Genomic DNA, 11,191 nt, shown 5'->3' with positions numbered 1-11,191 from the left:
AAAAGAAACATGACAATGTTTTTGGGAGAATCATTTCTAAAATTCACGAGACATAAAGAAGTAAGAATTTCACAATGAGCTGAACTCCCGATGAAACTAGTGTATTTAGGAGGAATCCAGCAGATAGTGACTAACATTCCTGGAAGATGCAAGAGTAATGAGGATATTTTATAACTTAATTGTTAACCAATTACTCCATATTATATGTCACTAAAGGTAGTATAACCATAGTGATACATTACTGATGTCTACGCCGTGATACTTGAAAGATAAACTGGAGCACTATTTTGGTATAACAGAAAGGGGCAGCTGCCTCCACTCTGTTATTAATATCATTTATTCATTTTGTAAACAATACATACACCTGTCTATGGTTATTAAATAATATAGGAAATGATAAGAGCAAATGATCCTAAAAAATAACTGATATTTACATTTTAACCTTTAAAATAATATCTTTGATCACCAGTAAAAGTTATTTCCTCTTCATAATGAAATTGAAAATGGCGTTCCTGAAGGCAAGCTCAAATAAAACTGTATCTCGGACAAGTCGGCAAAAGATGTAAAAGTATGCAGTTAGTCTGAGTACAGCAAGAGGCATTCTGAATAGGAATTTACTACATAAAAGGCAGATACCTGTCATCTGTTGAAATAGGAACTTGTGACCCAGAAAGTAAAAACCAGATGTGGTTTAAGCAGCATTATGGGATATGGAAATTCGAAGTGTAACTCAGGGAAGACTTTTAATATTCAGACATAGTTGATGTTTTCTATTTCGTATATTTGATAATGTGAAATCATAAAGTTCGCCTGAAATTTGTTTACAAATTTTCATGTATATATAAGTTTAACGAGAGGAACACTGATCAAAGAAGTGGCTAAGTTCCTTTATCTCCAGTAATCTATTGTTATTGACCACTCCCTATGGTATCACGTGTGTTTTTTCATAAGAAAGAATCCTATAAAACAGGCAGAGATCGTTTTCACTGGCAGGTTAGGTGACACCTTACGTTTATCTATGAAAGATTCAGTAAAGGCACTGTCTTCTTTTTGTAATTTTGATTGTGTCCAGTCTCTTTCTTTTTCACAACTCAGTCACATACAAGAGAATGTGGTTTGATTCTGCACGAAATTTCCTGTCAACGCTCTTGTTATCTTGCGTATCCCACCCAATTATTCAAAGAGAAATCAGTGAAGCTTATTGCTTTTATCCTAATAAAGATTACTTTTCACATTGTGTTTGGTCTCTTTCTTCATCTCAGTCACAGACTGCAATTCATATATATAATTATACATAACATTTTCTGCCATACCTCCTGCTATTGTGGTTACTATCGTTACCTGAAAGATAATCAGTACACTTGCGAATAAGTAGGATTTATTAAGGTTAAAAATAATATTAGAAGACTGGTCACTTCAGTCATCAATTCGAATGTAAATTATGGTCAGAAGATGCCTATATGTGAAAATTATTATTACCAAAGAAGTGATGTTGGTGGAGCTAACCTCATTTCCTGTAATGCTTTACAATACGGTGTTGATTCAAATGTGATTACCAGCCTACACAATGGTAAGGAAATATTCCATTTCACACGCACATAATTTGTAACTTTGATGATCATAACCATTGTGTTTATAGAACACTTTCAACTGCTGGTTAAAGAAATTAGATATATCTTCCCTTTAAAATATTAAGAAACTGATAAGTTTTGTAGCTAAATTATTGGTCTTGAGTTTCTGCGCCACATAATTTTCATGGGAGAGAATTAATTACCAGGCAAAACAATGACAAATATCATATCTATCTGATCAAGCATCATCAACAAATCAGTTATATATCTGATCAAGCATAATCAACAAATCAGTTATATATCTGATCAAGTATCATGAACAAATCAGTTATATATCTGATCAAGCATCATCTTGAAACTCTGCTAGAAGATTGAAATATCAAATATCACTTAGTTGATAAATGAGGAAGCTAATGTTCGTTCAGCTAACGATTGTTAGTGGTTAATGAACAATGTTTGAAAGTTAGAGGTAATGGGAAATCTTTAGAAACAATGTCATCAAGCAGTCTATGTGTTCAGCAAACGGCAAAAGTCACAGCTAGCTAATCTAATATGATACAGAATTAACGTTTTCCCAGGAAGTTTTGTTTGTTTGTTTTAACTTTCGCCCAAAGCTACATGAGGGCTATCTGCGCTAGCCGTCCTTAATTTAGCAGTGTAAGACTAGAGGGAAGACAGCCAACTCTTGGGCTACTCTTTTACCAACGAATATTGTGATTGACCGTCACATTATAACGCCCCCGCGCCTAAATGGGCGATCATGTTTGGTGGGACGGAGATTCAAACCCGCAACCCTCAGATTGCGAGTCGAGTGCCCTAACCATCTGGCTATGCCAGGTCTTCCTAGAAAGTATTATTACAATTAATGAATCATCATTTGCTGTGTATGTTAGACACATGCACTTGCTGGCTAGTATTTTGAATCACCCACTAAGTTAGGCTTACATGAAGCAGTGGTGTGCCCACCGGAGAAGAGTGGGGGACTTATCCCCTTAGAGAGAGAGAGAGATCTGCCCCCCCCCCAATAGCCCCTTTCCCATATGAGATATCAGGAACTTGAACCGAAAGCAGTATCTCCATACATACCTAGGGGGTGGGATTAATGATAGTTTTAAACAGCACAGAACACTGCGAAACTGTTCAAAGACAGCCTGTGGTAATTTCAGCCCATTTCTTTTGTAATTAAGAACATTTAATCCCCTTCTGTCCTCCAACTAATTATTTACCCCTTTCTACCACTCCCCTCTCCCGGTAGGTCGTAACTAACGCCTAATTTCAGTTTTCACTTCACTGATTGACGGAATTTTGGTAGGAATATTGGTTATGGAAATCTCTAATTAAGTTTCAAAGTGTAGAAATGTAAAAGAAGGGTGCACTGCCCTCTCACGATAAATGTTTTTCTGAACTGAAATGTGAGACTATGTGGAATTTGAACCATAAGTGAGTTTACACTTTGAAAAGTCACAGCACTCTCTATTTGATTTGTAATTGATTTGATTAATTTTAAGGAAACAAAATGAAGACCACTTGAAAATTTGAATTAATGTAAAACGTCTCATTCTTAAAATCTCCTCAATCTTTATATAAAGTACATTTGTTATTTATACTTTCGATGATCTGGAAATTACTCAATCGTACCTAGGTTTTACAATGATACAACACGCGGAATTTCACTTCTTTATTCGATTTACTATTGTTCGCCGTTCAGATTAACAATGTTCTTAAAGTACTTGACTCACGTTGAGGAAAACAAGTTTTCAGTTAATTCGAAATCAGAAACCAAAATCAACAACGTTTGTTTGTTTTTTTAACCGGATGTTACAGAACAAAACGAACCATTTATGTAAGGTAAGTAACTAATTATATATATATAGAATGGAAATAAAGAACAGGTTTCTTTCTGAGCAGCATCGTGTTTTCTCTAAAGGGTTATTATACAATTATAATTTTATTCAGATTCTTTTTAGGATTAGCTAAATGACATCATCAAATAAAATTTGTGTTATTATGTACCACCGGAGAAATTTAACATGTCATCAAGCGATTGGATATATTGAAGAGACACTTTTGAAAATTAAACGTTAACATGCAAGATTTATAAAATTAGCCACAAAATGAAATGAAATGAAAGATTCTGGTAAAATACATGTTTAAGAAGTGTATACGGATTGATCTCTTGAAGTAATAAGGAATAATAATATGCAAAAATAAGGTTGAGACATCATTTGTCAGGACCCGGCATGGCCAGGTGGTTAGGGCGCTCGACTCGTAACCTGCGACACCAAACATGCTCGCCCTTTCAGCCGTGGGGGCGTTATAATGTGACGAACAATCCCACTATTCATTGGTAAAAGAGTGGCCCAAGAGTTGGCGGTGAGTGGTGATGACTAGCTGCCTTTCCTCTAGTCTTACACTGCTAAATTAGGGACAGCTAGCGCAGATAGCTCTCGTGTAGCTTTTCGCGAAATTCAAAAACAAACAAACAATCATTTGTCAGCAAACTTCTATAAACTCTGGAAAAAGATAAGCAGTTCCTCTGTCAGATGTTCAAGAAAAATCACAGGAAGTTTACCATGGTAATTTGCAGTTCAATAAAGACATGAAATATTTGGTGAAAGAATAAGAAAAATAGAACATGTTTACATGTAAATATGAGACCCTATGAAGTAACGAAATAAAGGTCAGATATCGAATTACCTCTATCGTATGTAGGTCGAGTTTTAGTTTTACCAATATAGTGGCTTTGTGTTTATAGTTTCTAGACCACTTTGACCAATCTTGACATAAAAATAAAGTTGTGTTTAAATGAAAAAAGAAATAAATCTAAATATCTAAGAATGCCAAAGACCCAGTTTGTATTAAAGGCTCTATATCCTTTTTTTTTTTTTATAAAGGTCATTGCAAAGTTCTGTATGTGCTCATATATTAATACACATGTATAGGGACTTTCTTACGATGTGTTTATAGAATCCACACTTACAAAGTGGCCATATTTATAATAATTTAAGCTTTTAAACCCCATACAGATAACATTAAACATAGCGTTTGTAGTTTACAAGTACATCAATGTTTTGGCTCCGTCACATTTACTATCACGTACTCCTGTATTTTAACACAAGAACAATATCCTAACTCTTTCGTCAAGCTGTTTGTCTGATGTGCTTTTGTTCTATACACTGTCAATCTTCATTTGCCCTTGAAGATAACGACATAGCGAATTGCCAAAAAACAGTGTCAGTTGTCTATAATACTCTACGTATATGGTGTTCGCAACAATTACTGTTGTATATAATATTTAGTCATGGTCAAGGTTAAGGGATGATTGTCCCTCCGCGAGATGGCAGGTCAATGGCCTCGTATAATTCTTTGCCAACTGAATAGTGCTGTACAAGCTAAATCAAAAGTTATAAAGCTGTTGCATGTAGTAAACACGAGCATAGTTATGCGACCGCATAAGCGTATTTTTTTTTATTCTGCATTTCATTACGTTATCTTAGGAGTGCAACGTGTCTTGGAATCTTAACATTTAATGTTCCGCTGCCTCACCTTAACAAATATGGTTATTCACGAATTTAGACAACAAGTTTCTGCATTTGTTACCTTCTACAAGTGTAGTGGTAAGAAAGTTTTGGAATTGTGTAAGAACAAAATTATTAATTAAGATAAAACAAACACGTTTTTGTGTGCCATAAAACATTGTGATTCACCGCTGTCCAAATTAAAATACATCTCTAAGTGGTGCAATAACATTTCCACTCACTAAAACTGAATTTTATTCAACCCAGTTATGTTTGTGATTTTCCGATAAGAAGATTTAGGACTTTTTTTTTTATAGCTGTAATGTAATGAAAGTACTCTCTTATTACTTAAAGAAAAAAAAAAACTCGGTCATGCGTATAGTCTGCATCTATAGAAGATGCCAGTTAAAACAATGTCATGCACTTTTGATACGAACGCTAGAAAGTCAAGTTGGTGTGACGTATAGCTTACCGATCACGAGTTAATTAAATCAGTATTGTCACTATACTTTTTTTAGTTCTGTTCACTATCTGGAAAACAACATATATCAACATATCCTTATATACAAGATTACAGATTTAAAGTAACGCAGGGATAGAAATAATGAAATAAAATTACATTCGCTCATGTAAAGTTGTATTTCTTCTTGAACAGTTTTTTAAAAATTTAATCAATACAATACGTTCACTTTCACTGATAATAACTAAAGAAATACGGATGGATCATGCATTCCCGATCTGGAAAGCCAACTAAAAAGATGAAATTCCTTAAGCAAAGTTAAATTCCTCGGGAATGCGGGAAAATAGTTCGATCCCTCTAACGGCATAAAGACTAATCTGATCACTGTGAGTATCGCAATGAACAACAACCAGACCATGAGAACTTCAAGACTCGAATACGTAATTATGTACGTAGCTACAATACGCACTACCTTACAAACGGGCAGACAAAGGAAGAGAATAATGTTTGAATAAATTATAGTTTATTTTAAGGTGTGTGTATGTATGTTCAGAACTGTAAATTCTGTTTTCGAAACCCAGATGGGAGTTATGTAACTATTTCTTCTGCCGTTAAATTAATGTTGAGAACCACAATTGTGTTTCCCAACATTTCAAAATGGTTGTGTTCGTTTTTATGCAGTTCTTAACTGTTTGGCTGCTGTATTATGTTAAAGGATCGTGGACATTTCTTCTCGAGAAAGTTTAAAGTTGGATGGGCATTTTATCTTTATACATATGTTAAAAAACAATATGAATATGGGCCTAATAAAGTTATTTTCTAACTTAATGGTAAGCTTACTGTTCAATACTTTGGGAGTAAAAGTTCTTTAATGTTTTGGGACAAAGTGTTTAGCCTTCACATCAGATGGTGTTTATGTTCGTTGGTCCGTTATTTTGGAAACACCTATTTATAAACATATATTTTGAAACAGTTGAATTAATCTACAAAATGACCTAACATAATTCAAAGTGAATTCTCAGATGTGCCAAATACTTACCAAGACTAAAAGAACAAAGTCAAACATACCAAAATTACAGTTTTCTATTTCAAGAATTTGCCTTTATTTTCAAATTCAATTAAAATATTTCTCTATTTAAATATTTGTATTTCGTATATATAGCAAAAATACTAAAGCTATTTGCCTTATTTTGAATTAGTGACGGCTATCAGTTCAAAATCAGGGACAGATAACCCTCAACTACGATTGTGCAAATTTTAACAAATATTTTTGACTCAGGAATATTATCACAACACGGTGACTTTCCTCAACGTCTGATTGTGAAGGTGCTCAACTCACGACCTGCGGGTTCGAATCCCATCAACGAACATGCTTGCCCTTTCAGCCGTAGGAACGTTATAATGTGACAGTCAATCCCACTTTTTGTTGGTAAAAGGAGTAACCCAAGAGTTGTCAGTGGTTAGTGTTGACCAGCTGCCTTTTCTCTAGTCTATCACTTTTAAATTAGGAACGGCTAGCACTGATAGCTCTCGACTAGCTTTGCGCGAAATTCAACAAACAAAAAAATAGAAATGGTATTAGTAGTTCTTTTTTGTTTGTTTGTTTGTTTATACAGTAAAGGAAGGAATTCAGGAACCTCTTGGTCGTTTTAGAATTTTAACTGAAAATATTAACCATTCAAATGTGTGATTGTTTTATAGAGGAATAAAAATATGCATAGACAGGACTATTGTACCAGACAATTCAACATACTAACTTCTCTCAGTCTGCTATTCACGACTAGCCGGTCTCGTGGGTTCACGTCAAAAAGACGTGAACTTGTAGATACAGGAAATCAAGTGGATTAGCGAATGATTTTGTTTTGTTCAGAAATATGGTGATAGCGGTAGAAGTTTGAAAGGTTTTCCTGTTGTTGAGGTGGCGAAAATAATCTATCATGTGCAGTTGCTAATTTCTATGTTCTGTTTTGAGAATACTTATTCTGCTACAGTACAATATGAATATAGGCCTAACTTTTTTGTTGGTCAAGAGTAACCCAAATAAAATACAATGAATAAATAAATAAATGGTGCTAATTACTAAATGGTTGTTAAAATAGTTCACAAGATCTATATCAACACTAATATTGCTTTCATTTGAAATGATCCCATCAAAAAATCTGGCGTATTGACGAACTAAGATAGTGCCTCTCAGTGGCACAGTGGTATGTCTGCGGACTTATAACGCTAGAAACCGGGTTTCGATACCCGTGGTGGGCAGGGTACAGATAGCCCCTTGCGTAGCTGTATGCTTAATTACAAACGAACTAAGATATTAGCGTGATAACTGGATTAAAGTACGTAATATGTTAAATGAGAAACTTGCATAAACTCTGCTGTGCAAAAAAATGCATTACAATAATTTATTTGATGACAAGAATATCAAATCAAAACTTGTGTTACTAACAAAGTATTAATGTCTACGAAATTGGCTATGAAAAGATACGGCAAAAGAAAAGAGTGAATGACAAAATATTAATGTCTTAAAACAAAGGTGATGATAAAGATGCACAGAAGGTGTTCTTTGCAAACTGTCAGTTTTTTATGTCCAGAAAATCGAACAGTTAATCCTCGACAATATCGTATTTGGATAATTGAATTACATTAATTCAACCTTTTGTTCCTAATATATTATATATATAAAATTATGGATTGTTTGTAATTCAGCACAAAGCTACACACCACGGGTATCGAAACTCGGATTCTAGCGTTGTAACTCCGCACACATACCGCTGTGCCACTGGGAGGCATAATTATGGAAGGTTCAACTGGTTCCATCTGTCTGTATAAGCGTGTTTGTAAACACTTTTTTAATCTGCTAGCTTTGATTTTCAAAGACTTGTTACCACGCGGTAAACTATGTAAATGCGTCATATATATATGTGTATCATATATATATATAAATTGTGTATGTGTTATATATATATAAACTGTGTATGTGTATCATATATATATCTAGTGATGGTATGCTTTTTTTTTATCCTTTTTCAAATAAAACTGTATGTACATAAAAGCAAACAGCTAAACTACGTTTACTTTTGATCAATGCCTAAGTTCTAACTGTTATTGGATTCTCATAGTCAAAAAGACTCAGTTGTGTTGACTGACACCGTGATCTTTTATATAGGCCGTGACATAGCGTTTTGTCTGAAACGAAACGAAACTAAAAACTAAAGCTATTTGACGACATACTCCTATTTCACGAAAAGGGTTTTAACTGGTAGTTTTTAGTCATATCGTGAGTCACATAACATAAACAGCACTAAGCGATAACACGTTATGTTAATTACACTAAAAGAAAATGAAACGTTTGTTTGTATTAAAATTATATAATTATGGGGTATAACATCATTGTGTAAAAATCTCAAAAATTAGGTACTCACCCGAAACGTATAGCCATACGTGCCATTTTAGGTCACTTTGCTGCAGTCACGTGCCGCGTGCTTTATAATATTCGCACGCACTTCACCCTGTGTGTGTGTCCAGGTTCCTTCTTGACTGGGATAAATAATTACCTACTTATACTTAGTTTCTTCAAAGTGACGAACACTAATACGCTCGGATATAGAGACAAATCTGAGATAAGAATACAATATTTTGCTTGATGAGGAGGAAGGGGGGAGTTAGTTCCCCGTTAACTTACAAGATGGGAGGAATAGTAAAACCGAGAAAGGAGAAGTGAGCTGCTAATGCCGAGGTCCACTTTCAGTTACGCTAGTGGCCGCTCTGAAGATATACGATTAATTGAATGCTTTGAAGCCTGTTCACAACTTCCCGGGATCTTCCGTCAGCCAATAGTAAGGCACAAGACCACCAGCCAATGAGAATAAGTAATGTACCATATGCAACACATACTGCCGCGTCCTCGTATCCGTCTGTGTAAGATATTTCAGAAATAATTTTGTTGAGTTTGTAACAACAAAAGTCTTTCTCAAGACTACAAATATGACAAAAAAACAGAGAAAAGTGTAAGGAAGATAAATAAATACACACAGTCTTCTTGGATTGGGTAATGTAATGTTCCCATCGTTGTGTTTTAGTAAAGCCACATCAGACTATCTGCTCTGTCCACCGAGAGGGAATCGAACCGTTGACTTTAGCGTTGTAAGTCCGTAGACTTACTGCTTTCCCTGCGGAGAACTCCATCATTATGACGGAAAATGATAACTTATTAAAATGTGAAAATCTTCAGGGCGATTATATTTAATATCGCGATCAGTTTTACTGCGACGTTTCTATGGGCTCAAGAAAACATTTCACCTCTAAATTTGATCATGGTCTTTAATATATCAGTTTAGTTTTTTTACGTATACATAATGAGGGGCAGTAATCAACATTATGTATACATACTGAGGAGCAGTAATCAACATTATAAATATATATTTAGCAGCAGTAACAAACATTATATATAAAAGCCCAAAGATACAGCTTATGAGTGGATTGTTTATTTTTATTTAACTAAAACTTAATTAAAACTAAGAACTAGAACAGAAAACAAGAGTGCCTCGTCTATCGAAATTATATATATAAATAAAGATCAACAAGATAAGAATACGGACAATGAAACTGCAAAGACATTTCAGGGTAAGAATACTAGAATGTGGTTTCCTAAAATACCAAATAACAATGCGGACTTACAATGCTAGAAACCGGGTTTCTATACTCGTGGTGGGCAGAGCACAGATAGCCCATTGTATAGCTTTGTGCTTGATTACAAACAAAACAAAACAATCAAAACCTTAACGATTTCATCCATGAAATATCGTGTAGAATTGAAGGTTATCTACTTAAAAACCATAAAGTTAAATCAAAACGTCAGGAAACGCCAAATATTAGCTCTAAAAAGTGCAGAATAATTTACAAATTATCGTAGGAAAACATGACAAAGGGGGTCATACCGTAATTATGGAAACAGAAGATTACAACAACTTATTAAAAAAAAACACCTAAATCATTCAATCAAATTCAAAGAACTATCCAAAAACCATAACGAATGTTATATAATACAGTTGAATAGTCTAAAGTTGAAAAAGAACAGTTACATCACAGAAGACCTGTATAACAGCTTAAATGTCACCAAATCACGTACCCATTGTTTGTTTGGTGCTCCAAAGATTCACAAAAACCCGATTCACATCCGCCCAATCTTTTCCACTTATGATAACTATAAATGAGCTTGCACGATTCCTAGGTTTTCTGATCAAACATTTCGTGACGACAATAAATACAAGGTTAAATGTGTTCTAGAATTTCGAAGCATTCTCAAAAACCTCAACAATCATCACAAAATGTACAGTTTTGAAGTAGTCTCCATGGATGCAATGATACCGAAAGAGGAAGCAACAAACCTAGCTCTAGAATTGATGTCAAAAAATACGACAAGTTGCATTACAATCAGAGCTTGGAAATTTTGAGAGACTTGTTTAACTTTGCACTAAAAATATGTTTCACCTGTCAAGACAAAATTTATAAACAAATAGACGGCCTAAGCATGGGCAACCCTCTGTCACCTGGATTATATGAATTGTTTATCAACAACATAGAAAGTTAAGCCATTAACACAGCTCTGCACGCAGGTTTAGATATGTTGACGAAGTATTTTG

General features: G+C 34.5%; 1 long non-coding RNA gene across 1 annotated transcript in view; it reads right to left on the bottom strand.

Moving 5' to 3' along the window:
* The window catches only part of LOC111087752, a 20,192-nt gene extending 10,886 nt beyond the window's left edge, over positions 1–9,306 (bottom strand). Inside the window, exon 1 of the long non-coding RNA XR_002612403.1 lies at positions 8,972–9,306. This is a non-coding gene — a long non-coding RNA (uncharacterized LOC111087752). The remainder of the gene's footprint in view (positions 1–8,971) is intronic.
* Positions 9,307–11,191: the final 1,885 nt, after the last annotated feature.

This window comes from Limulus polyphemus, unplaced genomic scaffold (genome assembly GCF_000517525.1).
Source record: "Limulus polyphemus unplaced genomic scaffold, Limulus_polyphemus-2.1.2 Scaffold2584, whole genome shotgun sequence".
Classification (NCBI taxonomy): Eukaryota; Metazoa; Arthropoda; class Merostomata; order Xiphosura; family Limulidae; genus Limulus; species Limulus polyphemus.
This window is presented reverse-complemented; position numbering and strand designations above follow the sequence as displayed.